Below are 13,957 nucleotides of genomic sequence, written 5' to 3' on the forward strand. Positions count from 1 at the left end.
AATTCCAGCATTCCCGCACTAAGATGCGAGCGTGGCGAGTTCAGAAAAACGAATTTTAGTATTTTGGCTTTAAAATATATGAAATTGACACAGTAGCACAGTAGCACAGTACTGTACACATTATAATTCATCCATTTAATTGCAAACGAAGAAACAGAATCCATGGAATTCAAACAAAACATCTGCGTTAAGCGCGGGTGCCTGGGATAAGCGCGGGTGCCTGAGGCGATTGGCCGCATTCGTGCTGCGTGGGGAACAGCAGAGAACTCAAAATCGGTGCCGTGATTTGTTCGAATAACGGCCGCTGCAACAGTACATCCAAAAGTTCTCAAGGAGTTAAGTTCAGTAATAGCACAACCATTATATTTAATATTCAAGGACTCTATTTCCAAAGGCTCAGTACCACAAGATTGGCGTAAAGCAGATGTGATGCTTATATTTAAAAAGGGAGTCAGCTCACAACTGGGGAATTACAGACCTGTAAGTCTGACTTCAATAGTGGGGAAACTACTTGAAGGTTTAATACAGGATAATATTCAGAGTACATAATTGAAAAAAAAATTATTAGTAATAGTCAACATGGATTTATGAAGTATAAATCATGCCAAACCAACCTTATTTGTTTCTTTGAGGAGGTAAGCAGGAATTTAGACCAGGGTAATGAAGTTAATGTGGTCTACTTAGATTTTGCAAAGGCTTTTGATACGGTTTCACACAAGATGTTGGTGTACAAAATTAAGCAAATTGGAGTCAGTAAAAATATATGAACCTAATTGAAAACTGGTTGAAGGATAGACAACCGAGGGTTGACAAAAATGGAACTTTTTCAGGTTGGGCTAAAGTTGTGAGTGGAGTACCTCAGGGATCGGTACTGGGACCCCTGCTTTTTAACTTATTTATTAATGACCTAGAGGTTGGCATCGAAAGCAAAGTCTCCATCTTTACTGATGATACTAAATCGTGTAAGATGGTAGAATCAGAGCAGGATGCAATTTCTCTCCAGAAGAACTTGGGAGACTGGAAATATTGGCAGGTAAATGGCAGATGAGGTTTAATACAGCTAAATGTAAGGTTATGCATTTGGGAAGCAAGAATAAAAAGGCTACTTACAAATTAAATAGAGTTAAATTGGGGGAATCCTTTGAAAATGTATTCTCGTATTCTCTGACGTCGTAGTGTGAGAATACACCTGCTGTCACTCGAGATGACTTCACCTCCGGAGGCTTTAACCCACTCTTAAAGCGCTGATGATCTGGGAAAACAAAATGGCGGACGAGCTCGGGAGAAGACAGTAATTGAGTCAGACAACCAGTGAAGCTTTGTCAAAAACTGTTCTCTCGTTTATTAAAGGGTTTACAGACAGTTTATATAGCAATCTTGAGCATAGAAAAAACACAGATATGAGAACATACTTCCCCTTTTAATTCACAGTCTGTCTATCTCAGCAAAATGACAGTTAGACAGTTTATGGTCTGGGAAGGGGGCTCAATACCGAGTTTGGAGGCCGTTAAAGGAAATGTCAGTATGTTGTGTAATGCATTCTTGTGTAACTCATGCTCAATATGGCTGGGGACAAGTTCCTGTTTCTACAGGGCAAAATAAGTCTGAACAAATACAGTTCAGCTAGCGATAAGTGGGTGAGAGGTCATTTTCTCAGATCTGACTAGAAGGCACAATTACGTATGGCATATGGCATGTGGTTAGTTCCTGAGACTTAAATGTTAGTACAGAATGGTTATAGAAAAATGGTTATCTAGCAATCAAAATGGAGTCCCCCCGAATATGCACATTTTCAATCCCCCCTTTTGTCATGACAATGACAATTAACCTCTAGGATATGGGGGTCTCGTATTGGATTTGAATATTATCATAATCCATCAAAGGTATCTGGACTCTAGTGGCAGTAGGTCCAGAGCCAGGTATCATATTTGGGAAACTGTGAATGGGGGCATTAACGTTCAGTGATGCATATGTGTGATCAACTGACTTACCAAAAGGCATAATCATTTTACATAAAGATAAGCACATGAATTTGCAGCATGAAAAAATAACAACTAATACTACGATTATGCTAGTGATCACTATCAGTCCCATAAGAAGTTTCCTTCCCAATTCTCCAATCCATGCACCTAACCCAAAAGTCCAATCAAACTGATTAACTCTCTCAGTAATGTCTGCAACAAGAGTTTTGATGTCAGCCACATGATTTTGCAATGACTTGGAGTGATCAGAGAGATTGCAACAACACATTCCCTGAAAATCTTGACATCCATGCTCATGTTTAAGCAAAAGATAATCAATTGCGGCGTACAGAATGGTTAAATAAAAATGGTTATCTAGCAATCAAAATGGAGTCCCCCCTTATATGCACATTTTCATCCTTCATGGAGAAGGATTTAGGAGTGCTTGTAGAAAGCAGGCTTAGCAATAGTGCCCAAAGTCATGCAGTAGCTGCAAAGGCAAACAAGATCTTATCTTGCATTAAACAGGCAATGGATGGAAGGGAAGTAAACATAATTATGCTCCTTTTACAAAGCATTAGTAAGACCACACCTTGAATATGGAGTACAATTTTGGGCACCAATCCTTAGAAAATACATTATGGAACTAGAGAGAGTGAATAGAAGAGCCACCAATTAAGGGGATGGACAATCTAATTTATGAGGAGAGGCTAGCTAGATTACATTTATTTACATTAGAAAAGAGGCATCTAAGAGGGGATCTGATAACTATATACAAATATATTCGGGGACAGTACAAGGAGATTTCAAAAGAACTATTAACCCCAAGGGCAGTACAAAGAACTCGGGGGCATCCCTTTATGTTGGAGGAAACGTCATTTTACCAGCAACAAAGTAAAGGGTTCTTACAGTAAGACAAACAGAAAGCTGTCAAGCGCTTCGGTGTAAAGCAGATGCACCTATGGTGTCATGAATGGCATGTGGGGCTGTGGAAAGGGAGCGGTGTGGGCCACTAGATTGACCGGAGTGTCTGAGTGAGGCAATGACCCTTACTTCAAACTCAGCTCCTGGTCTGGGTCCCGCTCTCCTCTGCTTCAGCTCCTGCATGCAGCCAACGTGGAAGGAACAGCTATGTGGAGGAATGAAGGCGCAACTGCGCATGACAGAACTGACAGGATCCCGAATGGAGTAGAAAAAACTTTATTTGCAGAACAGCATCACACTGGGGCTACACCACGATCTCCCCCTCTACGCGTTTCACCCTCTTGCTAGGGCTTCGTCTCGGAGTGGGGAGATGTGGTGTGAGCCTGCAGATTTAAAGCTAAAAAGCCCGCGAAAATCGCTTAAAAATGTTAACCCCTTCATGTATTCTAGCACCATTAATTATATATTATCTGAAACACATGGATAGTGGCTAATTCAAAGCCAGGTAACTATCTAATCTATATACCACATGACAGCCATATGATGAACTTATAACATGAAGGGTAAGTAAACATATTAAAAAGACTGTCTGCAGCACCATCAAGAGTACATGTATTGTCTCTGTTCTGTTTTTGAAGCTGTGTTTACCATGATACTTAAATCTAACAGATTCACTTTTAGTCTCTATTTCCATAACTTAGTATGGAACTTGAATATGGGAGATAACTAAGTGACAAAATACATGACTAGAAAGAGTGAGCAAGATGAGGGGTGGGGGCGGGGGGGGGGAGGGGAGTGGAAAGGGGAGGGAAAAAAGGGGGGGATGGGAAGGAGGGGTAGGGGAAGAAAGGGAGGGGGGGTGCAGTATGGGAAAAGTAATAGCAAAGGATATCTATGAACAATGAACAAAATAATAATCAGTTGTATGTGAGTTTGCTTATGTTAACCAGGTTCAAATACAGAATATCTCACAGGATGTTATAACTTATTACATTATACATTTTACAAGAAGCAACGCAGATCCCACTCTATATTCAGCCCATTGGGTTGCAAGGTGTTCAATGCAAAGATCCAATGAGCTTCTCGCTGGTGCAAGATCTTCTTCCTATCTCTCCCACGGGGGGGGGGGGGGTAAAGGAATGTGCTCAATGGCTGTGCATTGCAAGGAACTGATTGAACCCAGTGGACAGGTGTTAAAGTGAGCAGAAACGGGGTGCAACATATCTTTGTTGCGAATTAACCTGAGGTGCTCCAGGATACGAATCTTAAGCATCCTGGTGGTCAAACCCACATATTGTTTCTTACAATGACATCTCAGTACATATACTACATATGTCGTCTGACAGGTAATAAAGGTTCTGATGTTGAATCTGTGTGACTCGTCCTGGTTAGAGAAGTATGTTACTTTGTTCATATTTGGGCAGATTTTACAATGACCACATTTAAATGAACCATGCAGCTTTGGAAACAGTGATAATCTATTCGTTTGATAGACTTTGGAAGGTAGCATACTTGGTGCCAAGAGATTACCCAATGTAGCTGCTTTACGAAAAACCACGCGAGGGCCGTTGCATACCAATTTTTTCAACAAAGGGTCCAAAGATAATGTGACCCAGTGTTTCTTAATAATTGATTTTATGGCATTGGCTTGCTCGCTGTAGTTGGTGATAAAGAAGGGTACCTCTGTGTCCTCAATTGGTGTACCCTGGTCAGACTGTCCCGAATCCCTCTATGGGTAACTATGTGCGAGGTATAATACTACATTACGGAATGTCCGTGGTACCAACAATTGTTTAGTTGTAATTGATTTCCTTTTATCAACCCGATATGCTAGGTCATTCTCTACCTCGAAGTAGGGGTAGGCAAGTGACCTATCTAGTTGGCCAGGAGTACTATTCTGGTCCCGTATATTCCCCCTTGCTTCTGCTAATGTGAGGTCTTCCCACTGGGCCTTCTTAAAACTCCCAGGACTGACCTCTAGGTCAGCGAGGGTCTTATCCTGTTCTGTAGTGGTAAGTGCCTGTTCAACATCTTGATTTGGGGTATTCCCTACCAAGGTAGCCATGGGGAAGGGAAATTTACAGCACTCCTCCTTTTTCCCCTTCTTATTTGGGCCCTCGTCAACCTCTATTTCTGAAAAAGGGAAAGGATTTGTTTCTTCTGTTACTTCGTTATGGTCCACTATTGAACTCTGGGCGCTATTCTGAGAGGAGGACCACATTTTTAGAAAATGGGGAAAGTCGGTCCCTATTAACACATCATGTGCCAGTTTGGGTACTATACCCACTTTTAAATCTAAAGAACCAAACTCTGTTTCAAAAAGAACATCAACAGTGGAATATTCGTGATTATCCCCATGTATACAACAAATTGCCACTCTTTATGAACTGTTTACCTGTTTCTTCTCAATGGGCAACAGGTATTCGGACACTAGTGTGACCATACTCCCAGAGTCAAGAAGTGCCCGAACCCTCTTACCATTTACCTTTACAAATGCCCACAGATGGTTATTCAAGGGGTCCTCTGGGCTAGGGCCTATACATTGGGACCACAGCGAATAAGGTTCAACGCTGTTGCATTGCATGGGTTCAGCATTTAGTGGGCAGACTTTCACGGTGTGGCCCCTCTCATAACAATTTACACATTTAGGTACATAGTCTGTGTCCCACTTAGAGCCCTTTTTCTGCTCCCCATGTTGGCTGTTGCCCTTAGTGTGCGAGCCACTGTTGCTGGTGCTGTGTGAAGGCGGTCGTCGCTCTTCAGCCCCACTTAACCCTGGTACCCTTTTACCGTCTCTGGAAGAGTCTTGGAACCTTGGGTGTTGGGGTTGCTCCACGACTATGGGTTGCGTGTGCTCTTCTGCTGCATTGTACCTTTCTACGAGGGCCGCCAGTTCATCTGCATTTTGGAGGTCACTCTAACTGACCCAACAGCGCAGGGCAGAGGGAAGTTTCCTCAAGAACTGGTCCACGATGTGGCTTGCTGAGTTGATCTCGGGTTGTAGCCACTTCCGAGCGAGGTGGATGAGGTCATACATCTGGCTTCGGGTGGCTTTATCCAACGTGAAGGACCATGCGTGGGAGCTTTGTGCACGAACAGCCATGGTTAGGCCGAGGCGGGCGAGGATTTCGAACTTCAATTTTGCATAGACGTTAGCTTCGGCTGGCTCTAGATCAAAGTAAGCCTTCTGGGGTTCGCCGCTTAGGAAGGGTGTGATGAGACTGGCCCACTCAGCTTCTGGCCATTCCTCTCTCTGTGCCGTGCGTTCAAACGTGAGAAGATAGGTTTCCACATCATCCGCCCATCTTCTGAAGGTAGTAGCTTGCCCTGGTCATTTTCGGGACTGGGGCTGCCTCTGCAAGTGGAGTGTAGAATAGAATTGAGAGTAGGACTCGCGACGAGCGATACGGCACGCCCCCCCCGGCGGTTCAGCCAAAAAGGGCGAACCTGCCGGGTGACGTCATGGCCACGCCCCCGTCACTACCCCACCACACCCTCCCCCCCCCCCCCGGTCTCTCTTCCTGCAGTGAGCTGCAGACCAGGAAATCGGCTGCACGCGCCGCCAATCTCGCGGGCGCACGTTGCAGCTGAGTAACCGAGGCCTTATCCTTAGTCTTTTGCTGGGCTATTAACAGCTGTTGCTGGGTTTCATTCGTGTCTTTCTGGACAGCGACATTGCGTACAAGCGCACTCACCATGTCTTCCATCTTGTTTGGAGAGAAAAAAAAACTTTTTTTTTTTTTTTTTAAAGTTCTTTAACCCGCAGATCTTTTAGTGTTCTGCCCGCATTCTCCACCATATGTGACAAACGGCTTACTCCGGGGCTCTGCCGTCTGTCCGGGACTGTTAGAACACGGTCTTTTCGGGTAGGTTAAATGACGAGGCGTCACGTGCTGTTCCTTTAAAGAGGCTATGCCTGGTTTATTCAGTCCCAGGCACTGAGACTGCCACAGTGCATATAACAGAAACACAAGTAAACAAAACCTGTTCACCTGAGCACTAACTTAACTTAGGTTTTCCCTGTCTCAGGGTTGGAGTGGCTTTTCCACTTTCAACAACAAAATAAAGAACTTTGCAGTTTTAGACAAAAAGGAAAAGAATGATTTAACCTGTTTGGGGAGAGGCTTTTCCCCTCTCTGCTTCCAGCAGCCTTCCCGCCTCCAGGCTCTTGGGGGAGAGGGGAGAGGAAACAGGAAATCGGTCTTAAGTACCTGATTTCTAACAAGCAGGACAGGTGACAGAAATCAAGCAGCAGACAAACTCTGGTCTGGATCGCTCGTCCCTCAGTTCCAGCACTTGCCAAACTGTGGGATGGAGTGCATGTATTATGAGGCTGCACTTTTCAGCCTAAACAGGATAGAAACTGTTCAGTATCCTGGGAGCCCTATATATGGAATTTATTACCATCCCCTGGTTCTATCTATCTATCTATCTATCTATCTATCTATCTATCTATCTATCTATCTATCTATCTATCTATCTATCTATCTATCTACACACACACTGGCCAAAACCTGGAGAAAGTCCTACCTCTTTATAGACAAGGGGCCAGTAACAAAGTGTTGGCAGTTGTAAAGGACTGCGTAAAGGACGGTAAAGAGAATAAAGGACTGCTAGGGAACACAATGAATGTCGTGGCTTCAGTGTGGGTGATGACGGCGCTGAAACCTCATATATACAGACAGAGATTTTTAATTTATAAAATGTTTTACCAGGAAGTAATACATTGAGAGTTACCTCTCTTTTTCAACAATGTCCTGGGCGCAGAGTTATGATGACCAGTAATAAATGACCAATGGTTACAAATACATAGTTACATTAAGTGAGCAATGTCACGGTAGCTTATGACAAGATATAATGAACACCAAATATCTGGGTTGAACTGAACGAGGCTTAGATATAATAAAATATAATGTATTCGTTAAAAAGGTGAACACAGCAATATAGTACAATTAACAGACAAGAAGGTAACACTTACTTAGGGTTGGGGGATGGAGAAGTATCAGCGAGAAATTCTCCAGCAATCCGGTGACATTCCAGGTGGAATCAGAAGCACAACTAAAAACTGTAGGGTTGACACAGTTTACATACCTGTGTAACCCTATTCTTAACATTGAATACAGACTATTGGTGAACAATTATCTGTATCCAATCCCTAACGTAGAGACACAGATTAACCCATGCTCCCCAGCTAATTAGCCCATGTGTACTGGGACTCTATGGGTAGCCCCATAATTAAATCAGGGGGGACGACTAGTCTACCAAATGAAGTATCTGCATTGTTTGTAGGTGTAGACATAACACTTACAAACCACTCCAGTTTGATGATTCTCCACCCTCAGGTAACAATTAGAGTGGCAGAGTCTGTTGTTTAGTACTTGGTCTGTTGATTAGTACTTAGTGTAAACAATCAGGGCAGTTAACTTTTGATCACAGTGCTTAGGCTCAATCAGCCGGCTGCCCTTCATGACCTATTAGCATAGCAGATGGAGTCTGCATTTTCAGAGCAGATCAAAATACCATACATATACACTTTAATATCTACACATATTAATAAGTTCCATTCTGGTGGGCTCAGTGGGTTGAAATTTGCCAGTTCTTAATGCCTACAGTGACTCCACACATTGGCTAAATATCAACTCGCTGCGACCTCCAGAACTGGAGATACTGAAATGCACTTTAAAACATTAAAATACAGGATTATAATGAAACATGGGAACAGGGGAACATACATTTTCCTGACATGACAAGGTGTAAGCCTCATTCCTGGACCGCAGGCCAGTTAACCCCTTACCTCCGTGGTGAGGTCAGGGGGTGGCCATATGGGGTGCAACCCCTTTATTACCGGGCCAACCCCCTCTCCCTCTACACCTCCCCTTCTTAATGGGTAACCTGTGGCCCACTGGCCCTAACGGGGAGTGGGGCACTGCTGGCACCCTTAACGAACTCAGTCTCAGTGGATAGTCATGACGTGAAAGTCCATCAGCATTGCTGTTTTCACTACCCTTTTTGTGCTGAATAGTAAACTCAAACTCTTGCAAGGCCAAGCTCCACCTTAGCAACTTGGCATTCTCCCCTGATGCCCTCTGCAGCCAACTCACGGGGTTGTGGTCTGTGAGGACCGTGAAAGCCTTTCCATACACATAGGGCTGGAGTTTTTTGAGTGCCCACACAATGGCCAATCACTCTTTCTCAATGGTGGCATAGGCCACTTCTCTGGGGAGTAGTTTTCGGCTGAGGTACACCAAAGGGTGCTCTCTACCGTCGTCCCCCACTTGGCTTAACACAGCCCCAATGCCATATTCCAAGGCATCAGTCTGTATAAGGAAATGTTTGGTATAATCCGGGGCAGCCAGTATGGGGGCCCCAGCAAGCGCAGTTTTCAGTGCCTGGAAAGCAGTTTCTCAGGCAGGAGTCCAGGTGCCCAAAAATTCCATGACCTGTTTTTTTGGTTTTTGGAACAGGCCACTGAACTATGGCTTCTACCTTGGCTGCCACTGGTTTGAGGTGCCCTCCACCCACCCTGTGCCCTTAGTACAGGACCCCTGCCATCCCTACCAAACACTTAGTGGGTTTCAATGTAAGCCCAGCCACCCTGATCCTATCTAGCACAGCAGCTACATGTCCTAAATGGGAGTCCCAGGAATTACTAAAGACAGCAATGTCATCTAAGTAAGCCCTGGCATAGCTCTGCATCCCTTCCAGTAACCTATTGACCAGGCGTTGGAAGGTAGCTGGGGCATTCTTCATCCCAAATGCATCACTAAAAACTCATAGAGGCCACTTGGAGTGATGAATGCTGACTTCTCCCTAGCATCCAGGGTCAGTGGGATTTGCCAATAGCCTTTGCTCAAATCCATGGTGGTCAGATACTTTGCCCCCGCGAGTTCATCTAGTAACTCATCCATGCGGGGCATGGGATAGGCATCTGACACCGTCCCGCATTGAGCAAGCGGTAGTCCACACAAAACCGGGTGGTCTTGTCCTTCTTAGGAACTAGAACTACCAGGCTTTCCCAAGGACTCTGTGATGGAGTAATTACCCCTAGGGTCAGCATCTCCTCTATCTCCCTCTCCATACTGGTATTGACCTCTGCTGACACTCTATAAGCGTGCTTATGCAGAGGCTGCAGATCCCCTGTGTGCACTGGGTGTTTTGTGAGAAGTGTGGTCCCTGGAATGTCCGTGAAGAGGGCCCTAAACTTAGCTATCATGTCCCTGGCTTCTACCTGCTGCCTAGCACTCAACTGTGCCCCTATCTCTACCTGCTCCACGGTGTTTCCCTGCCTAGCCTCCTCTTTGGAGATCAGGCAGAGCATTGCTCGCCGGATCCTCCAGCAGTGGGCTACAAATGGCCATTACTGCTCCCATACTCGTTGCTCTGTATTATTTCAGCATATTGACGTCTTATGCCTCTCAGGCTCTACCTGTACAACGTAGTTGTACTCATTCACCTTTCGGAAAACCGGGTACGGTCCCAACCAGGCAGCCATCAACTTGTTCTCCTGAGTGGGTTTGAGAACAAGCACCTGCTGTCCTGGGATGAATTCCCTGCTACGGGCATTCCGGTCATACCATTGCTTTTGCTTGGTCTGAGCAGCCCTGAGGTGGTCCTGGGCCACCCTCATAAGCATCTCTAACCGGTCTCAGAGATCTACTACATACTGGATCACTGAAGCATCAGTAGCAGTAGCCTCCCCTTCCCATCCCTCATGGAATAGGTCCAGAGGTCCACGTACCCTGCGGCCATATAGTAGCTCGAAGGGGGAGAAGCCTGTAGATTCCTGCAGTACCTCTCGGTAGGCAAACAGCAAGTGCTGTAAATGAATCTCCCAGTCTTTCCCCTCCGCCTCTATAAAGGTCCGAAGCATCTGCTTCAGGGTACCGTTAAACCTCTCACATAATCCGTTGGTCTGGGGATGGTAAGAGGTAGTGCGCCAGTGCTGTACATCGCATGCATCCCAGAGACAATGTAACAGTTCACTCATGAATTGCAACCACTGATTGGTTAGGACCTCACTAGGGAAACCTACCCTAGAAAAAATGTTCAGCAAAGCTGCTGCAACTGTCTTGGCATCTATGGTGCCAAGCGCTACCGCCTCAGGGTACCGGGTGGCAAAATTCCCCACTGTGAGAATGTAGCGCTTCCCTGACCTGCTAGGAATCATAAGGGGTCCTATAAGATCCATCTACTTTCTGGAAGGGTTCCCCTATTATCGGTAGGGGTCTAAGAGGTGCCTTCACACAGTTGCCGCCTTACCCACTCGCTGGCAGGCATCACAAGAGCGGCAGAAAGTGCCCACATCTCGAGATGATCCCGGCCAGTAGTAACGCTGTAATAACCGGGCTCGCCTTCTGTTGACTCCCTGATGTCCCGCTACGGAATAGAGTGAGCTACCCGCAACAGTTGCTGTCTGTACCCCTGGGGCACTACTAGCTGTTGCTTACCAGTCAATCCCTCCTCTATCCCTGGGTTCCCTTCTTCTCTATACAGGAGCCTTCCCCCGCCCAAGATGGGGTCTGCCGGAACGCAGGGGTTCTGGGCAATCTGGTCTGATGTGACCAGGGCGGTTGCAGTTGATGCATCGGCGCTCGTGCCGGAGCTCCCCCGCCTTCGGTGGACTGCTGCCTGCAGGTGGCCTCTGAGTCCATTGGGGGGTATTGGCAGACTTTTTGGCCAGTGCTACCGCTGCCTTGCCTACTGCTTTGGCGGTCATCAGGGCTTGGCTGGCCACATAGTCGTCTGCAAGCCTCGCAACCTCCTGGTAAGTCTTGGGCTTCTTGTCATACACCCAAGCCCTCACCGCCGGCGGGCACTGCTGCATGAGCTGCTCCTGAAAGATGAGGTCCTGCAGGCATTGGTAAGTCCGTGCCTCATAGCCCTCCACCCAGCGTATCCCGTACAAAGCCATGCGGGTCACGTAGGTAACATAGGACTCCAGGGGCTGCCTCTCTTCCTGCCGGAATTTACCCCGGTAGGCTTCAGGGCTAAAACCGTACTGAAACAATAACAGTTCTTTCAGGTGGTCATAGTCATCAGCATACTCATCTGGAAGCGCCATCATCGTCTCCTTAGCCAAGCCAGACAGCAAGGGGTCCAAACGTGCAACCCGATGCTGGGGAAGCACTTTGTACCACCGACACTGTGTCTCAAAGTTCTTTAGAAAACTGTCGATCTGATCAGTACCTTCCACGAACTTTGTGAGACTGTGCTGATCCAGTTTGAGTTCATCTGTGTTGGGTTGGACAGGGGGGGCAATAAGCGGGTCTGTTCACTGCCATAGTGATAAACTGAAGCCGGTCCTCCAGTGTCCCTCTGTCTCCCCACGCAGTAATCAGTGCCAACATTTCAGGGGTGAACGGACTGGTAGCCGCAGCAACCAGTACCCCTCCTGTTGTACTGCTCCCGGGAGGTGCACTCGTTCCCTCCCCGAGATTCCGCCGCCCCGGCACTGGGTTCCATCCCTGATCTCCGGGTGGCTGTAAAAGGGCAAGCTGAGCCGTATCCTGAGGCTCTGCAAGCTGGGCTTCATAGTCACTGATTGCGTCAACTATGTCTGCGACCTCCTGGTTCTCATAGGGCAGTCCATATTCACGGCACTTGTCTTTTAACTGAGCTCGGGTCCTCATGTTGGATGAGCCTTCAGCCTCGCTCATGGTTCACGGTCGCAGCAATGAGGTGGTGTTACAACTTGTGTTAACTGTTGCACTACTGTGTGTTCAATATCTTTAGTCCCAGGAACTTGCAATTACTCTCGAGTTCCCACTATATTACAGAGTCCCACAGAACACTGTAATATAGGTTCAGTTCAATCCCGCCGTTTGCCACCAGTTAATTATAGAGCTTGTCACGGTAGCTTATGACAAGATATAATGAACACTAAATATCTGGGTTGAACTGAACGAGGCTTAGATATAATAAAATATAATTTATTCCTTAAAAAGGTGAACACAGCAATATAGTACAATTAACAGACAAGAAGGTAACACTTACTTAGGGTTGGGGGATGGAGAAGTATCAGCTACAGTAGCAATTCTCTAGCAATCCGGTAACATTCCAGGTGGAATCAGAAGCACAACTTATATACCTGTGTAACCCTATTCTTAACATTGAATACAGACTATTGGTGAACAATTATCTGTATCCAATCCCTAACGTGGAGACACAGATTAACCCAGTTAAACCCTTGCCTCCCTTATGAGGTCAGGGGTGGCCATATGGGGTGCAACCCCTTTAATACCGGGCCAACCCCCTCTCCCTCTACAAGCAAGATTTTACATTATATACAAGACATTCCATGCACAGTAAGAGATAAATTATGTTATAGGCGTATGTAACAGTTACAGACCAGATTAAAATCTAACAGTTACAGACCAGATTAAAATGTGAGCTTTAGTTTTGACAAAATTTAGACTGGTGGCGGCCGTGAGAGTCTTCAGTAGATTGTTCCAGTTGTGAGGTGCACGGTAAGAGAAGGAGGAGCGGCCAGATACTATGTTGAACCTTGCGACCATGAGCAGTCTTTTGGAGTCAGATCTCAGATGATAAGTGCTGCATGTGCTAGGGGTGAGGAGCTTTTGCAGATAGACGGGTAGCTTGCTCAGAAAGTATTTGATGGCAAGACAGAAAAGATGAACTTTGCGCCTAGGTTCAAGTGTTGAATAATCTATGTCTTTGAGCATTTCACAGTGATGTGTTTTGTAGTTGCATTGGAGGACAAAACGGCATATTTAATTGTGATTAATTATAGATACTGTAGGTACACAATGGGTTGAAAATGTAGCCCTACTGGATCGGGATTAAATAACTATCTACAGTAGCAATTTTCTCTGTACATGCCCCTCCTAATGGAGTGTGGACACAAAACACATCGAGGATATAAGCAGGTAAGTATGAAAGTACTGAAAGACTTACACACTCATGTATATACTCATGTAAGCATGCATTCCACGAACGAGGTGTCAGAAGAGCCAAGAATATCTCTTAAGCTTCAAATTCCAGGACAGGTTTTTATTTGTAACTCTGACCATTTATGGAAAAGACAGTCAGGGATAATATAACCAGTACTGTAT

Source organism: Ascaphus truei, chromosome 4 (genome assembly GCF_040206685.1).
Source record: "Ascaphus truei isolate aAscTru1 chromosome 4, aAscTru1.hap1, whole genome shotgun sequence".
NCBI lineage: Eukaryota > Metazoa > Chordata > Amphibia > Anura > Ascaphidae > Ascaphus > Ascaphus truei.